The sequence below is a fragment of the Erinaceus europaeus genome, chromosome 13 (genome assembly GCF_950295315.1).
Source record: "Erinaceus europaeus chromosome 13, mEriEur2.1, whole genome shotgun sequence".
NCBI classification, from domain to species: domain Eukaryota; kingdom Metazoa; phylum Chordata; class Mammalia; order Eulipotyphla; family Erinaceidae; genus Erinaceus; species Erinaceus europaeus.
In genome coordinates, this window is record NC_080174.1 from 23,638,274 (window position 1) to 23,657,083 (window position 18,810).

Sequence of the window (18,810 nt, forward strand, 5' to 3'; positions counted from 1 at the left end):
CATCTACGCCAAATCGTGTCTTGCGGACGTTTACCATATGGCCTCTTCGACCTTCTACAACTCCATTACTATTGGAACTATTCAGCTCGTCAACATATATAAGCCTCCCAGTGCCTCATGGGATAATGAGGTCCTGCCTAGCCCGAATCACCCAGCCGTTTACGTTGGAGACTTTAATAGTCATCACCAAGACTGGGGATATTCCTCCACTCATGCTGACGGCTCTATCTTAGCCGACTGAGCTTCAGCGAATGACCTCTCCCTATTATATGATCCCAAACAGCCAGGCTCTTTTCACAGTGCTAGATGGAATAAAGACTCGTCACCCGACCTGTGCTGGATTAGCACAGTCAACGGCCAAGCCTTTCCTGCTACGAGACAAGTTCTCAAGATCTTCCCGCACAGTCATCACCGCCCAGCTATCATCCACATTGGTCTCCAGCTCCCACTGATTCTGTGCTCGGAAAACTAAGATGGAACTTTCGGAAAGCAAACTGGTATCTGTTCAGTGATCTTACTAACAAATCTATTCCTGCAATTCCAATTAACTCTATCCCCTCTGAAGATTCCTACAGGCGCTTCCACCAAGCCATCTTCAAAGCAGCTTCCCAAGCCATTCCTCGTGGTAGACGTGCTAACTATACGCCTTGTCTTGATGCTGAATGCGAGCAACTACTAAAGCAGTATAATGAGTTGGGCGACCCAGATGTGGCTGACCATCTCATTGCCTCCCTGGATGCAGCACGCCAAGCCCGCTGGCAACAACTCACTGAAAGTCTGAACTTCACCCACTCAAGTAGGAAGGCCTGGAAGCTTCTTCACAGACTGGGTGCCGGTAGCCAACCCCCTCCCATCTCCCATCCTCCCATATCTCCAAACTCAGTGGCCAGTCACCTAGCTCAAGTTGGACGTGCTAAGATCGACCCAGTCTGGAAAAGAGAAATTTCCCATGAGTGGTCATCCCATTTCTGGTTATGTTTTCCATCTCCAAAACTCTCTCCCTTTGCACTGTCTGAACTGGAAGATGCTTTGAAGAGGGTTAAACCGGGAACAGCTGCTGGCTATGATAACATCACCCCAGAACTCATTCTTAACCTGGGTCCCGCGGCAAAGAAGTGGCTCGCTTCACTCCTGTCCCACATCTTGGAATCTGAGTCTATGCCCAAAGTTTGGCGTCATGCGAAGATTATAGCAGTTTTGAAACCAAAGAAAGACCCAACACTGGCCGCCAGCTATAGACCAATTTCTCTCCTCTCCGTGGGTTACAAACTCCTTGAGAGGCTGCTTCTGTCACATATTTCTCCTCTTACAGAGAAATTCCTATCACCCGCCCAAGCTGGTTTCCACCCAGGAAGATCTACCTGCGAACAAGCCCTGGCCCTCTCAACTTACATTGAAAATGGATTCCAGAAGAATTTAAAGACGGGTGCTGTCTTTGTTGATCTCACAGCAGCCTATGACATGGTCTGGCACCGTGGTCTCCTAGTCAAGATCTCAAGATGCCTGCCTCCATGGGTGGCCAACACTATATCGTTTCTTCTCCAAAACAGAAAATTCTGGGTGCATCTGGGTGACAAGTCTAGCAGATGGAGACTTGTCTCAAGTGGCCTCCCCCAGGGCTCTGTTCTGGCTCCTACGCTATTTAATATTTACATCAATGACCTCCCAGAAACTTCTTCAAGGAAGTTTATCTACGCTGATGACATCTGCTGTGCAACTCAGGCATCCAAGTTCGACATCCTCGAGGAAACACTCACGAAAGACATGTCTCTGATATCTGATTACTGTAAAAAAAATGGTGACTAATCCCTAGCACTGCAAAAACGGTATCATCTGTTTTCCATCTACACCATGTCTCGGCCTCGAGTGAGCTTAATGTGCAGTTTGGCGATACGAGAATCTGGCATGAAGCCCAGCCAGTCTATCTTGGTGTTACTCTTGATTGCACTCTGTAATTTCACGAACATCTCATACAAACTGCAGCAAAGGTGGGCGCGAGGAATAACATCATTGCAAGACTGGCCAGCTCCTCATGGGGCGCAAGCGCTTCCACACTACGATCATCATCTCTGGCATTATGCTATTCCACTGCAGAATACTGTGCCCCAGTATGGTTCCATAGCCCCCATGTCCACTTGGTCGATTCCCAATTATATTCCTCCATGAGGATAATTTCTGGAACCATCCGTTCCACCCTGGTTCCATGGCTGCCAGTTCTTAGCAACATCGCCCCGCCAGATATTTGTCAGGATGCAGCATCATCTAAGTTCATTTCCCATGTCTATGCTGGACCGGACCTGCCAATATACAGGGATATCTTCACCCACCCTGTCCAACGCTTGACGTCTCGTCACCCAATCTGGTCCCTTATGCCTACACTGAACTTCTCTGTTCCAGTCTCTTGGAAGCAGAGTTGGCAGTCAGCTGAGGTAAAGAACAAACATCTCATCACAGACCCCTGCAAGCGTCAACCCAGCTTTGACCTAGCACGTTATGATTGGGCCCTCCTCAATCGCTATCGAACAGGCCATGGCCGGTGCGCCGCTATGTTCCATCTCTGGGGAGCCAGAGACGACCCTAACTGCCCCTGCGGCTCCAGACAGACTATGGCCCACATAGTCAATGACTGCCACCTCTCCAGATTCAAAGGAGGTCTCGAAACTTTACGTCAGGCTCAACCTGACACTGTTGACTGGCTACGGAAGAAGGGCAAATGCTAGAAGAAGAAGCAATAGGATGACAAAGTTTTAAAATTTACTATTGAATTCCTCATGAAATTTTAGGGTGATCTTTCAATAAAGTAGCATTATGATATGTTATCACCATCTAAATTTATAAGCAATATAAGGATTCAAATCTTGTGGTGCTCAGTATAATTATCTGGCAGACAGATAAATCTTGTACTGACTTTTTACATCATAAGTTTTATGTTTTTCTTAGAATTTTATTAGTGATCTACAAGATTTTAAGATACAGGGGTATACTTCTACACTACTCCCTCTGCCGAAGTTCTGTGCCTCCACTAGCAATTCCATTCATTTTATCCCAAAGGACACAATATAATCTTTTAAACTTCTGACCCTGTGGGGATCTACCTCATATTTTACATTTTTAGAACCTTCCTTCCATGACTTGCTTTTGTTTCAGCTGTAAATTTCAAGAATTTGGTGCTTGAAGTTTTAAAAAGTATTTTTTATGAGCTATCATCAGCAATCAGCATTAAACATAGTTTAACTCTCCAACTACAATTTCAAATCACATGTATATAAATTACAAAGTAAAAGGGGTAAGAAAACGTATCCATTTGTTTCTTTTTTCTAGCTTCCTCTTATGAGAAAAAACATGCTTTTCTTTACAAATATAAATAACAAATTCATTCATACTAAGAATTTTTCATTATTCTAAACTAGTGGCAGTAGTCTGGCCCGGGATATAGGTTTTTCTTTTTTTTTAATATTTATTTATTTCCTTTTGTTGTTCTTGTAGTCATTGTTGTTGTTGATGTCGTCATTGTTAGATAGGACAGAGAGAAATGGAGAGAGGAGTGGAAGACAGAGGGGGGAGAGAAAGATAAGACACCTGCAGACCTGCTTCACCACTTGTGAAGCAGCTTCCCGGCAGGTGGGGAGCTGGAGGCTCAAACCTGTATCTTTATGCCGGTCCTTATGCTTTGTGCCACATGCACTTAACTCGCTGCACTACCGCCTGACTCCCAGGTTTTTATTTATTTTTTACTTTTTAAAAAATTTTTTATTTAAGAAAGGATTAATGAACAAAAAAAAAAAGGTAGGAGGGGTACAACTCCACACAATTCCCACCACCCAATCTCCATAACCCACCCCCTCCCATAATAGCTTTCCCATTCTCTAGCCCTCTGGGAGCATGGACCCAGGGTTGTTGAGGGTTGCAGAAGGTAGAAGATCTGGCTTCTGTAATTGCTTCCCCGCTGAACATGGGCATTGACTGGTCGGTCCATACTCCCAGTCTGCCTCTCTTTCCCTAGTAGGGTGGGTCTCTGGGGAAGCTGAGCTCCAGGACATATTGGTGGGGTCTTCAATCCAGGGAAGCCTGGCTAGCATCTTGGTGGCATCTGGAACCTGGTGATTGAAAAGAGAGTTAACATATGAAGCCAAACAATTTGTTGAGCAATCATGGATCCCAAGCTTGGAATAGTGGAGAGGAAGTGTTAGGGAGGTACTCACTGCAAACTCTAGTGTACTTCTGCTTTCAGGTATATATTTTGCAGTAGTTTATGGATACGTGTGAACATAAGCTCTCTCTCACAGAAACTGGTGTATATCTAGGTTATGGGACTTTGTTAGAAAGTGAACTACCTGAGATGAAATTAGAGTGTACTATAAAAGGAAAGGTCTCACCTGAGTAATGAAGCTGAAGGGCTGTCATTCCACATGTGAAGTCTCTAGACACAGTCTGAGGTGAAGCATGTTGAGGTGGCAATCGTTGCATTGGTTAGGTTGTGATCGGCGGATGCAATATTATTTGGTTTGGATTGGGAGACGCATATGGGAAAGTGGGCCCTATCCAAGGGTTCCAGGACTGGGGGAAGTAGGGGCTCTATAGTGGAGATGTGAGGTTCCTGCTGTCTTAGGGTTCAAAAAGACAATCGATAGTTAATGTTATCATCACATTATTTGGTAATTGGGTTAACTTTGAAAAGTCCTTTTGTTATGGTTTGCTGTACAGTATCCAGTATCTTGTATATAGCTGTGGTATTGGATGCTTCTAATCTACTTGGTCTAGGCTTTTGAGAGAGTCCGCATATCAAATACACAGCCTATATATTAAAAAGATTCAGTTTGTCTTTTGAGAAACTTTGAGACATACAATTGATTTTCCCCCTCTCATATTAATTAACTACTGATTTATATGTCTACATTTTTCTAGGAGTGTACATAAACACCACTCCCACCACCAAAAGACTGTGACCCATCCCTCCCACCCACTCCCACCCACTCCCACCCCCCACTGGCCCAGGAAGCTGCATGTCTTCCCTTCACAACTGGGTTTTTACTTTGGTGCCCTACTTACAATTTGATCAGGTCCTGCTTTTAGTTTCCCTTTCAGATCTTCTTAGTCAGCTTCTGTTGATGAGTGGGATCATCCCATACTCATCTTTAACTTTCTGACTTATCTCACTTAATATAATTCCTTCTAGCTCTGTCCAAGATGGGTCAGAGAGTGTGGGTTCATGTTCTTGATAGCTGCATAGTGTTCCATTGTGTATATATACCACAGCTTTCTCAGCCACTCATCTGGTGTTGGGCACCTGGGTTGCTTCCAGGTTTTAGCTATTATGAATTGTGCTGCTATGAACATAGGAGTACACACCTCTTTTTGGTTGGGTGTTATGGAGTCCTTGGGGTATAACCCCAGGAGAGGAATTACTGGGTCATATGGAAGGTCCATGTCTAGTCTTCTGAGAGTTTTCCAGACTGCTCTCCACAGAGGCTGTACCAATTTACATTCCCACCAGCAATGTAAAAGGGTTCCTCTGTCCACACATCCTCTCCAGCATTTGTTGCTGCTGTCCTTTTTGATGTATGCCATTCTTACAGGAGTGAGGTGGTATCTTAGTGTTGTCTTGATTTGCATTTCTCTGACAATCAGTGACCTAGAGCAGGTTTTCATATGTTTGTTAGCCTTTTGGATCTCCTCTGAGGTGAATGTTTTGTTCATATCCTCTGCCCATTTTTGGATGGGGTCATTTGCTTTTTTGATGCTAAGTTGAGCTCTTTATACATTTTGGTGATTAGTTTCTTGTCTGATGTCTGACATTTGAAGATCTTTTCCCATTCTGTGAGGGGTCTCTCTGTTTGTTTAATAGTTTCTTCGGATGTGCAGAAGCTTTTCAATTTGATGTAGTCCCATTAGTTTGTTTCTGCTTTAGTCTTCCTTGCAATTGGGTTTGATTCATCAAAGATGTGTTTGAGGTGTATGTGGGAAAGTGTTTTACCAATGTTTTCCTCTAAGTATTTGATTGTTTCTGGTCTGACATCTAGGTCTTTGATCCATTTGGAGTTGATTTTTGTTTCTGGTGAGATAAAGTGGTTCAATTTCATTTTTCTGCATGTTTCAACCCAGTTTCCCCAGCACCATTTATTGAAGAGAGCCTCCTTTTTCCATTTAATCCTTTGGGCCCCCTTATCAAAGATTAGATGCCCATAGGTGTTGGGATTTACTTCTGGGCTTTCAATTCTGTTCCACTGGTCTGTGTGCCTATTTTTGTTCCAGTACCATGCTGTTTTGATGATGATGGCTTTATAATATAGTTTAAGGTCTGGGAGTGTGATGCCTCCATTTCTGTTTCTTTTCCTTAAGATGGTTTTGGCAATTCTAGGTGTTTTCAGGTTCCAGATAAATGATTGTAGTGTTTGTTCTATTCTCTTAAAGAAGCTTGGTGGAACTTTGATGGGTATTGCATTAAATTTGTATATGGCTCTGGTGAGAATATTCATTTTGATGATATTTATTCTTCCAATCCATGAGCATGGGATATCTTTCCATTTCTTGGTATCAGTTTCTATTTCCTTGAGTAGCGACTCATAGTTTTCAGCATACAAGTCTTTCACTTCTTTGGTCAACTTTATTCCTAGGTATTTGATTGATTTTGCTGAAACACTAAATGGGAGTGATTTCTGGATGTCTCCTTCTTCAGATTTAGTGTTTGCATAAAGAAATGCCACTGATTTTTGTACATTGATTTTGTAGCCTGATACCTTGCTATATTGCCTAACAACTTCCAGTAATTTTCTGCTGGATTCTTTAGGTTTTTCTATGTATACTATCATATCATCTGCAAGTAGTGAGAGCTTGACTTCTTCCCTTCCAATCTGTATTCCTTTGATTTCTTTCTCTTGCCTGATTGCTATGGCAAGAACTTCAAATACTATGTTGAAGAGTAACGGTGACAATGGACAGCCCTTTGTAGTCCCCTATCTGAGGGGGAATGCTTTCAGCTTCTGTCCATTGAGTATGATGTTGGCTGTAGGTTTGCTATATATAGACTCCACTATCTTGAGGAATTTCCCGTCTATTCCCATTTTTTGTAGAGTTTTGAGCATGAATGGGTGTTGGATTTTTCAAAGGCTTTCTCTGCATCTATTGAGATAATCATCTCGTTTTTGGCTTTGCTTTTATTGATGTGGTGAATGACATTGATTGACTTATGGATGTTGAACCAGTCTTGCATTCCTGGGATGAATCCCACTTGGTCATGATGAACAATCTTTTTGATGTGTTGCTGTATCCGGTTGGCCAAGATCTTGTTTAATATTTTGGCATCTATGTTCATCAGAGATATTGGTCTGTAGATTTCCTTTTTTGTTCTGTCCCTATCAGCTTTTGGTATCAGGGTGATGTTGGCTTCATAAAAGGTGGAAGGGAGTATTCCTGTTTCTTCAATCTTATGGAATAGCTCAAGAAGTATGGGTACTAACTGTTTCCTGTAAGTTTTGTAGAATTCATTTGTGAAGCCATCTGGTCCAGGACTTTTGTTGTTGGGGAGATTCTTAATAACGGTTTCAATTTCTTTGTCTGTGATTGGTGCATTTAGATTTTGTAGTTCTTCTTGCTTCAGTTTTGGATGGTCATAGGTTCCTAGGAATTGTTCCATTTCTTCCAGATTCTCTAGCTTGGTGGCATATATTTCTTTATAGAAGTTTTGCAGGATTCTCTGGATTTCTGTGGTGTCAGTTGTGATATCTCCTGCATCGTTTACAATTCTATTAATTTGAGTCTTCTCTCTTTTTTGTTTGGTGAGTCTGGCTAGGGGTTTGTCAATTTTGTTTAATCTTCAAAGAGCCAATATTTGGCTTCATTGATCTTTTGTATGTTTTTTTTTTATTTTTGATGTTGTTTATTTCTGCTCGAACTTTAGTGATTTCTCGAACTTTTAGTGCTCGAACTTTTAGTGATGTCTCGAAATTTAGTGATTTGCTTTAGGGTTTCTTTGTTCCTCTTCCTCTACGTTCTTGAGGTGTGCAGTAAGGTCGTTCATTTGAGCTTCTTCTTGGTGTTTAATATGTGATTGTATGGCTATAAGTTTCCCTCTCAGTACTGCTTTATCTGTGTCCCAAATATTTTGATAGGTTGTGTCTTAATTTTTATTAGTTTCCAGGAACATTTGAATTTACTGCTTGAGTGAGTCTCTGACCCAGTGGTTCTTAAGGAGCATGTTGTTTAGTTTCCAAATTCTGTGTCTTTTAATAATTTTCCGTTTGTTGTTAAATGTTAGTTTTACTCCACTGTGGTGTGAGAAGATATTTGGGATGATTTCAATGTTCTTGACTTTATTGATGCTGTCTTTGTGGCCTAACATGTGGTCTATCCTTGAGTATGTGTTATGTGGATTTGAAAAGAAGGTGTATTCCAGTTTTTTGGGTGGAGGAGTCTGAAAATATCCAAGAGGTCTAGTGTGTCATTCTCTTCATTCAATTCTCTTGTATCTTCATTGGTTCTCTGCTTTGTTGATCTGTCTACGTGTGAGAGTGGGGTATTGAAGTCTCCCACTATTATTGTATTGCTACTGATGTATTTTTGAAATTCTTTCAGTAGATGCTCAATGTATTTAGATGGCCCCTCATTGGGTGCATAGATGTTAATAATTGTTAAGTCTTCTTGGCTGATTGATCCTCTAATCATTATGTAATGTCCTTGCCTATCTTTTATTACTTTATTTAATTTAAAATCTATCGTTTCTGAGATGAGAATGGCTGTTCCTGCCCTTTTTTGTGGTCCGTTAGCCTGTATGATAGTTTTCCATACTTTCACTTTAAGTCTGTGTTTGTCTTATTGTGACAGATGGGATTCTTGCAAGCAGAATATGGTTGGGTTATGTTTTCTGATCCATCCCCCCACCCTGTGCCTTTTGATGGGTGAGTTTAAGCCATTAACATTTATTGATATTATGGATTTAATGTATTGTAGTGCCATTGTTCTAAAAAAAATTGTTTGCTCTGATATATTGCAATTATTATAGTGATGTTCTTGTTTATAAGAGGTCTTTTAGTACCTCTTTCAGGGCCGGCTTGGTGATGGTTGCCTCCTTTGACTATTGTTTATCTAAGAAGGTTTTGATCCCTCCATCTAGTTTGAATGAAAGTCTAGCAGGATATATTATCCTTAGTTGAAACCCTTTTTCATTCAGGGCTCGATATATATCTTGCCAATCCCTTCTGTCTTTTAGAGTTTGAGTGGAGAAGTCTGCAGATAATATTATGGGTTTTCCCTTGTATGTGACTTTTTGTTTCTCTCCTGCAGCCTTTAGGATCCTTTCTTTATCCTTACTTCTTCTCATTGTGACTATGATGTGTCTTCAGGTCTGGGTTGATTCTGTTTGGTACTCTCTAGGCCTTTGAATCTTGATACCCTTTCTGTTATTCAGGTCTGGGAAGTTTTCTTGTATTATTTCCTCTAGAATGTTTGCTTCCCCTTCCTCTCTTTCTTCCTTTGGCAGGCCAATTATACGAATGTTACTTCTTTTGAGATCATCCCATATGTATCTGTTGTTGTTTTCAGTGTCTCTCAATCTCTTTTTAAGCTCTTTCACCTCTTTCTTTGTTTTCTCTAACTCATCCTCTGTCTGACTAATTCTGTTTTCTGCTTCTGTTAGTCAGCTTTCCCTTGCCTCAGCTTCTTTCTTCATTACAGCTATTTCAGCTTTCAGTTCTCTAATTGCCTCAAGATAATCAGTACTTTCCTTGGCGGTCTCAACTGTTGTTTTCCTAATACTGCCATTCCTTTCCTCCAATGTTGTTTTCATTTCTGTGATTAATAAGTTTATTTTTGCTTGCATACTTTTCTTATCTGTGGTTACTTCTGGCTGATTTGTATTTTCTTCTGGGCTCTTGTCTTCATCCATTGGAGTAGCAGTTTTGTTTTTGATCTACCCATTTTTTTGAAATATGTGTTTCTTTTTTTATGCTCTGTTGTTCCTCAGTTGTTGTGTCTTGAGTACAAGTAACACTGTACTAAATACCTTTATGACAATTGCACTCACCAACCTCCAGAATTACAGTAGCAACTGAAGTAAGTATTGAAGTAGTTTAATCATTACCTGTTAGCTAAACAATTTCTCCTGTCTGTGTAAAAATAGTAACCAAATCCCAGTGAAGAAAGAGAAAAGAGAGGATAACAAGAATAGACAGTTATGCAAATCTACTATCCACTGTATATTCTAGGGGTAACAAGAGGGGAAAGGGAACTAGAGCAGAGATACATACATAGAGAGTCCACTCTGAATCAGATTTCTTCCCCACAATAATTCACAAATTCAGAAAGGCAAAGAAGAAGGAAGAAGTGTATGACAAGATTAAAAAAGAGAGAGAGAGAAAGAGAGAGACAAGAGAGAGAAAAGGGAAAAGATAAGAAAAAGAGTTGTAATTAAAGAGCAGTGAAAGGAAATTCCCAAATGTGTATCAGTGAATTCAAAAAACACCCTGTTTGGTGGTGTGGGGTATCCTGCTAGGAGCTGGTCCCCAGGGACTGCTTATGGGGGCGGGGAGAAAGGAGGTATGCTTGAAAATTAAAAGGAAGAAAAAAGATTTTTTCCCCCTACTCTAATTCTTAACCCAAATTAAGTTATAGTTACCTCCTTGGTGTCACCACTAGGACCCCTTATTGGCTGGCCTGCTAAAGGCAGAAAATCCTACTGTTTCCAGGAGATGTGTTCGGAGCTCAGTGGCTAGCAGCTTCTCAGTCCGCCATCTTCCGGGAAACCCCCCCCTCCAGATTTTTTTAAAGGATTTTTTCGAAAATGAAAGCTAGCTCCAAGTCCTTTGATCCAATGAAAGCTATACTCAAGAAGTCTTTGGATCCGCCCTCAGGGTTGCGGTGGTCCTTGGAGACTCCCGAGAGCGCCCCTGAGCTATAGTGCTCCCTCCGGGTCCTCTGCCCAGCAACGCTCTGCAACCTGCGGAGGAGCCGCCTTCCCGGGCGAAGGACAGTGCCCGGCGCACCTGCCTTGCCTGCTGCTGCCTGGGAAGTCTGGAGCAGCCGCCCTCTAGTCCGTGCCACCTTTACTCTAATTCTTAACCCAAATTAAATTATAGTCACCCCCTTGGTGTCACCACTAGGACCCCTTATTGACTGGCCTGCTGAAGGCAGAAAATCCTACCGTTTCCAGAATATGTGATCAGAGCTCATGCTGCTAGCAGCTTCTCAGTCCGCCATCTTCCTGGAACTCCCTCAGGTTTTTATTTTTTAAACAGTTTACAGGTCAAAGAAAAAACTCAAGCAATAGTTGACTGAGATAATAATTTCCTTTCTATTGACATATTTTCATTTGTAGAATTCCGTATTTAATCAATGGGATTATAAGGGCATAGTTCACATTTGCATAATTTAAAATCCCTAAGTGTGTAAGGGTTCAGTATGGCTAGTTCCACAGTAATGTTTTATTGTTATTTTATCTTATTTGCTTAAGTTTGACTCTGACTAATCCATGCAATTATATTTTTCATGTTTAAGATATCTGGAATTTTTCAAACATGTGCCAGATGGTTAAAGTAAAATAATGAAAAGATTAACTATAGTTAGATCACACTGTGCCTTAAAATATTCATTAAAAATTTCACACTTGGGATTCGGGAGGTAGTGCAGCAGGTGAAGCACAGGAGGCGCAAAGCACAAGGGCAAGCGTGAGGATCCCGGTTCGAGCCCCCGGCTCCCCAACTGCAGGGGAGTCACTTCAAAAGTGGTGAATCAGGTCTTCAGGTGTCTATCTTTCTCTCCCCCTCTCTGTCTTCCCCTCCTCTCTCCATTTCTCTCTGTCCTATCCAACAACAATTACATCAATAACAATAATAACTACAACAATTAAACAAGAGCAAAAAAAGGAATAAATAAATACATAATAAAAAATTCACACTCAACATCCTAATGCCCAAGATCTTTGTTCCACCTATTCTAAATCCAAGAAGCTCTTTTTAAAAAAAAATTATTTATTCCCTTTTGTTGCCTTTTTTTAATTGTTATAGTTATTACTGTTGTTATTGGTGCCATCACTGTTGGATAGGACAGAGAGAAATGGAGGGGGGAAGGCAGAGAGGGGGAGAGAAAGACAGACACCTGAGACCTGTTTCACCTCCTGTGAAGCGACTCTTCTGCAGGTGGTGAGCCCAGGGCTCGAACTGGGATCATTATGCAGGTCCTTGTGCTTTGTGCCACCTGTGCTTAACCCGCTGCACTACCATCTGACTCCTTAAGCTCTTTTTATTATTATTATTTTGATTTATTGTTAGCTTCCCCTTCTCCAAACTACATTTGGAGCTGAGGTAGAGTCTAGCTTCACAGTGCTAACTGAGGAGAACTTCTGGACCAAAGCACTTCAAGTTAGTGTTTGCTGATACATATGTGTTCTTCAACAGGCCAAGATTAGCTTACATTACTTCTGAAGTAGGAATCAGAAGACCATTAACCTTTTACTAAAGCGGAAAGAAGAAAAAGACCTGAATTCTAGTTTCAGAACTGCCATTTCTGTTCTATGCCCCTAAGACAATAATGTCAGAGGTTAAAGAGCATTCAACTTTCTCCTATTCAACACAACTCATATATCACTGAGTAAAACAGAAAATACTGGAAGTAGATTAAAATTTAAATGGGATCGGAGTCTAAAGGAAGCAAGCACAGATCACTTTTCATTGCTATTCTGACAGAGTTGAAACTGAGGTGGGGTGTCATTTAAATGAGTAGAGTTAAGATAGGAAAAGTGTCCAGTCCTCATGGAAAATAGTCTGGAGCCTTCTCAGAACACTAGACATAAATTTACCCTATGACCAGGCAATTTCTCTCCTCGGGATCTTCCCAACAGAAACAAAAACACTTGCCATGACACATCTATTTACACCTACGTTTATAACAACACAATTCATAATAACCAAAACTTGGAAGCAACTGAGATTTTTCAAAGCAGGATGAGTGGTTAAAAAATATGTGATATCTTTTCAGCCACCAGGTTCCAGGTGCCAGCATGATACTGACCAGACTTCCCTAGACTGAGGACCCCACCAATGTGTCCTGGAGCTCCGCTTTCCCAGAGCCCCACCCTACTATGGAAAGAGAGAGGCAGACTGGGAGTATGGATCGACCAGTCAACGCCCATGTTCAGTGGGGAAGCAATTACAGAAACCAGACTTTCCACCTTGTGCACCCCACAATGACCCTGGGTCCATACTCTCAGAGGGATAGAGAATTGGAAAGCTATCTGGGGAGGGGATGGGATATGGAGACTGGGTGGTGGGAATTGTGTGGAGTTGTACCCCACCTATCCTACGATTTTGTTAATTTCTCCTTTCTTAAATAAAAAATTGATCTATTAGATTATATATATATATAATTCAGCTGTTAAAAATGATGAAGTAATCTCCTTTGACTCATCTTTGATAGTAATTAAAGACATTATGTAAAGTGAGAAAAGCCAAAAAGGGAAGAACAAATACTAAATGACGGCAAGATGGAAAACATGAAGTGAAATTTGACCTGGATATTGTGTATTATACCAAAACGAATGATGCTGGGAAGTGAGGGGAAGGCACAAGGTGAAAAGAAACTTGGGGTCCTGTTGCCTGATGATATAAGGGGCCTAAGCTGTGGGTGAGAGTGTTCTGCAAAAAGCTTTCATGGGGAGATGAGAAACTGTATTCCATGTTTCAGCAACTGCACTGTAAACCACTAATCCTCAGTAAAATTAATTTAAAAAATGCAGGTAATAAAAGAAAGTTTAGAATTTTATAGAAGTTTTAAGGAAGCAAGGCCAGATCACTGAGTTCACTGCTATTCTTTTTATTATTATTATTTTTATTTATAAAAAGGAAACACTAACTAAACCATAGAATAAGAGGGGTACAACTCCACACAATTCCCACCATCAGAATTCCATATCCCATCCACTCCCTTGATAACTTTCCTATTCTTTATCCCTCTGGGAGTATGGACCTAGGGTCATTATGGGATGCTCAAGGTGGAAGGTCTGGCTTCTGTAATTGCTTCTCTGCTGAACATGGGCGTTGGCAGGTCATCTCATACTCCCAGTCTAGTGAGGCAGGGGTCTGGGAAGCAGGGCTCCAGGACACATTGGTGGAGTCGTCTGCCCAGAGGAATCCTGTTGGCATCATGGTAGCATCTAGAACCTGGTGGCTGAAAAAAAGAGTTAACATAAAGCCAAACAAATTGTTGATTATCCATGAACCCAAAGGAAAGAATATTGCACATGAAGATTTGGGGTTTCCATTTTGAAGATAGGTAGTAGGCCTAGTTTTTTCCTGAGCATGACCTCTGATATGCAGGTGGACCCAATTTATTGTCTGGGGAGATGATGTCCTGGCTGAAAAAAGGGCTAGAAAGCTGGATCAGGGAAGAGAGTAGCTTCCAAATATGAGAAAGGCATACAAATATTGTTGACTGTAAACCCCATTGCTATTCTAACACACTTGGGGCTGAAAGGGAGTGTACTATTTAAGAACATGTGGATATGAGTGTAGACACCTCTGGTTATGTACCCTTATGTAAGAACTTGTTATTTAAGAAAGAGAAAAAAAGGTCTTTATGAAATGAAAGCAAGTAGATCTATCACATAGAGGAAAACTTCTTGTCTTCCAACATTCAGGTTTTCAATTTTGTGAACATTCTGACGAAGATGACATCCTGTTTCCTTCTATAAAAAATACATCTAACCTTTTGCTACATTTGGTTAGGTTTTGCTTTCAGATAGAGGAGTTCAGAAACAAGATTTCCCTAAGTGTATCATGTGCTTTATGAGAGAGGTGTGTATAACGGAGATCATTTTTTGTCAGTTTTAGGTAGTTTATACTATACTTCTTTTTATTTCTCACATAGAGCTTCAGTTCTTTTATGAAATGCCACTCTGGTCTTTTTCTAGCCACAGGGCTCTGTCAATTCATTCATTTCTGTATTTCCAATGAAGTTCCCAACTAACTTTTTTTTTTTTTCCACCATGAACATTACTGGAGTTTTTAGTGTCCTCATCTTTATCTTTCACACAATTACAGGTATTCAGAGTAGCTACCATTTCTGAGTGTAAGCTATTTAAGAACAAAATGTAGCAGCATGAACAATGAGGTTGGGGAATTATGGAGAGAATTTCTGAGGTGCCCTGACGTTGCAATTACTTTTCCCTTGTGGGTCTGAACACCACCTCATTCCAAGGACAAATGGATCGTCTTGTATATGCTATTATAGCACATAGTGCACTAACATTATGGCTGAAGTCACGCATTCTTTTCTGATACTCTTGGATACAAGAATAGGAAATGTAGGCATACACTTCCTGTACTCCTCAGGTATGGTTGGGGGGAGTGTAAGATTTTGTGAAATCATCACACAAATAAAAAAATTAAGAATCCAGCTAGCTAGACTTAATGTTTTTTTAAGTATTTATTTTATATATTTTCCCTTATTGGGGGATTAATGGTTTACAGTCTACAGTGAAATACAATAGTTTGTACATGCATAACATTTCCACATTACAATACAACCCCACTAGGTCCCCTTCCACCATCATGTTCCAAGACCTGAACCCAAACCTCATGCCAGAGTTTTTTCCTTTGGTGCAATACACTAACTCCAGTCCAACTTCTGCTTAGTGTTTTCACTTCTGATCTTCTTTTAGATTTAATATTTGTAAGTATATAAAAACAACTCTAGTAAGTAATAAGGGAAGATTAATTTTGCGTTGATCCACAGATCTCTAATACGTGAACAACACTGTAACTTTGTTTCAGTTCTATAAAAAATAACTTACTGGTGGTGGGAATTTGTGGAGTTGTACTCGTCTTATCCTATACTTTTTGTCAGTGTTTCCTTTTTATAAATAAATTTTTTAAAAAAAATAACTTACCTGAAAATATAAGTGAATTTTTATCACTAACCATGTGATATTTACATGGGTTCTATGCATTTTCCAATTCACTTGCCTTGCAGAAATCTCACACACCAGTTGAAAAATATCATGTGGCATATAAATGAGGACCTCAATTTATGCTCAAAGCCAGGGCACTGAACTTTCAGTTATAACCTCATAATCATCGTAGGTACACAGTGTATTCAGAGCATAGTAAAAGGAGTCATTGAACATTTCACATTTGATAAATGTGTTTCTCGGTTTCTATGGTCTGGTCACACTTGTGGTAGGACTGCCCAATAATATGAGCCAAACCATGCCCTCAAATTACATACTTAAATTCTCTAAGATTCAACTGAAGCTATTTATGTATTGAATTATTATTACTACTATGGAAAAATAACCTTTTAGCGCAATTCATTTAATGGAGTTGTAGAGAGTGTTATATTTTTTTTACAAAGGACATTTCATATATTCAATATGTTATATGCCATATTCCATTTGTATAGTGAATATTGAAACATGAAAATTTAAGAAATAAAGTAAGTTCTGTATTTTTAATGGTTATAGTACCTCTCCTCTTCTGGTTGATATCAAGTACTAGTTTTTATTAGTTTTGCAGATAGTAAAATTTTACAAATAGAAAAGAAAGAAAGGAATGCTATTTAAAAGATAAATCATTTACTCATTTTCAGAGTAGGAAAAATATGCTTTTATAGGCAGATTTTTCCTCTACTTCTGACAATGAATTCCATCTGTATTTCCACAAGAGAGCATATATTTTCACTCCCTTGTTATTAGGAAACACCCATATTAGGAGTCTAGTACCAACTTTATTTTTTGTCACTTTTAGTTTTAACTTTGCTTCTGTCTGTCACTAGGCCCTTAGGCAAATCCCATTCTTGCTGAATTTCAAAAATTTTTTCTAGAAAAATAAAATGACAAAATCTCTGTTGAATGTTTAAAATAGTGACCACTAAGAAAAGATAGAGACATGCTGGGTGTATGAATCAGCCTTCCAATGCCCATGTCAAGTGGAGAAGTAATTTCAGAAGCTAGACCTATCACCCTCTATACCCAATAAAGAATTTTGGTTCATACTCCCTGAGGAGTTAATTTTAGGGAAAAATGACCAGAGGGCTCTGACCTGAAACTCCATTAGGACCCAGAGAGAGGAGAGGAGAGGAGAGGAGAGGAGAGGAGAGGAGAGAAGAGGAGAGGAGAGAAGAGGGGAGGGGAGAGATGGGGAGGGGATAGGAGAGAAGAGGAGAGAAAATTAGAAAGGAAGAGAAAGCAGGACCAGAGGGGAAAAACAGGCACATATGTGTAAATGTAGATAGATAGTTATAGAAATAATAGCCAACCCATGTCTATGGTCTTGGTTGAACTACCACATTCTCCAAAGGAGGAAACAGGGACACAGAATTCTGGTGGTGGGAATGGTGTGGAATTATATCCCTGTTATCTTATAATTTTGTATATTAGTATCAAATCACTAATAAAAATAAAAGTAAGAAGTAGTTACTGTGAATATCAAATGAAATGACAGCATTAGACAATTTTTCAGTCTATTGAGTATTATGCAAATATGTTAATTAAATGATCTCCTTTAAAAATCTCTCTTCCGGGAATCTGTGGGTAGCGCAGCAGATTAAGCACACGTGGCGTTAAGTGAAAGGACTGGTTTAAGGATGTAGGTTCGAGCCCCTGGCCCCCACCAACTGGGGAGTTGCTTCACAGGTGATAAAGCAGGTCTGCAGGTGTCTATCTTTCTCTACCCCTCTTTGTCTTCCTCTCCTTTCTCCATTTCTCTCTGTCCTATCTAACAATGACAACATCAATAACAACAATAATAACGACAACAACAATGGAAAAAAAAACAAGGGCAGAAAAAGGGAAAATAAATAATAAAAATTAAAAAAAATCTCTCTCTCTCTCTCACTCTGTATCTATCTTTTTATTGTCACCAGGGTTATCACTGGGGCTCAGTGCCAGCACTATGAATCCACTGGCCATTTTTTTTCTTTATATTTTATTTGATAGGACAGAGAGAAATTGGGAGTGTATGGGAACATAGAATGGCAAGAAAGACACCTGCAGGCCTGCTTCATCATTTGTGAGGCATCTCCCAGCAGGTGGGGAGCAAAGGCTCCAACACATCACATGACATGTAAATGAGAATCTTCACTTATATCTAAACTCACTTTTATCTAAGGTGTGTCACCTCCCAAACCCCAGCTTTTAAGATTTTTTTCCCCCAATGTTATTTGCACTTAAATCGTTTGCAAGTTGAATTTCATTTAAGGTGGCGCAGTGATAACCAAGGGTAACTAAGATTGAGGGGGGGAGCAAGTGGTCACCAGGAAGAGCACACACTTCACCATACACACAGACACAAGTCTTGAGACCCATGATACTACATGAGCGCACCAGTAGAGTGGACATTTTATAAATGGTGGAATGATGCTGCAGTGTTTCTTCTCTATCGCGTGCTCTCTCTTGACCTCTGCCTCTTTTTTTTTTTTGAAAATATTTTCTTTATTTGTTGCATATTGGATAGAGATGAAAAAAAAGATAGAGAAGGACACCTGCAACACTCTTTTACCACTTGAGAAATATCCCTCCCTGCAGGGGAGGAATGGGGGGTTTGAACCCAGGTCCTTGTGCACTGTAACATTGTGTTCAGCCAGGGGCACCACCATTTGGTCCTTTTCTCTTGACCCTCTAACTCTCTAACTCTGCCTCTCATCCTCTAGTCAAAAGGAAAAAAAAAAAAAACCCAAAAACTTGCTGTCAGTGAGTCTTACATATCAGCCTCATGATTAACTTTTGGTGGAGAGAAAGAGGAAGGGGGAGGGGAGGAGGGGGAGGGAGTTGGGCAGTAGCTCAGAGGGGTAAGCACACTTGACACAAAGTGCAAGAACCTAGGAGGA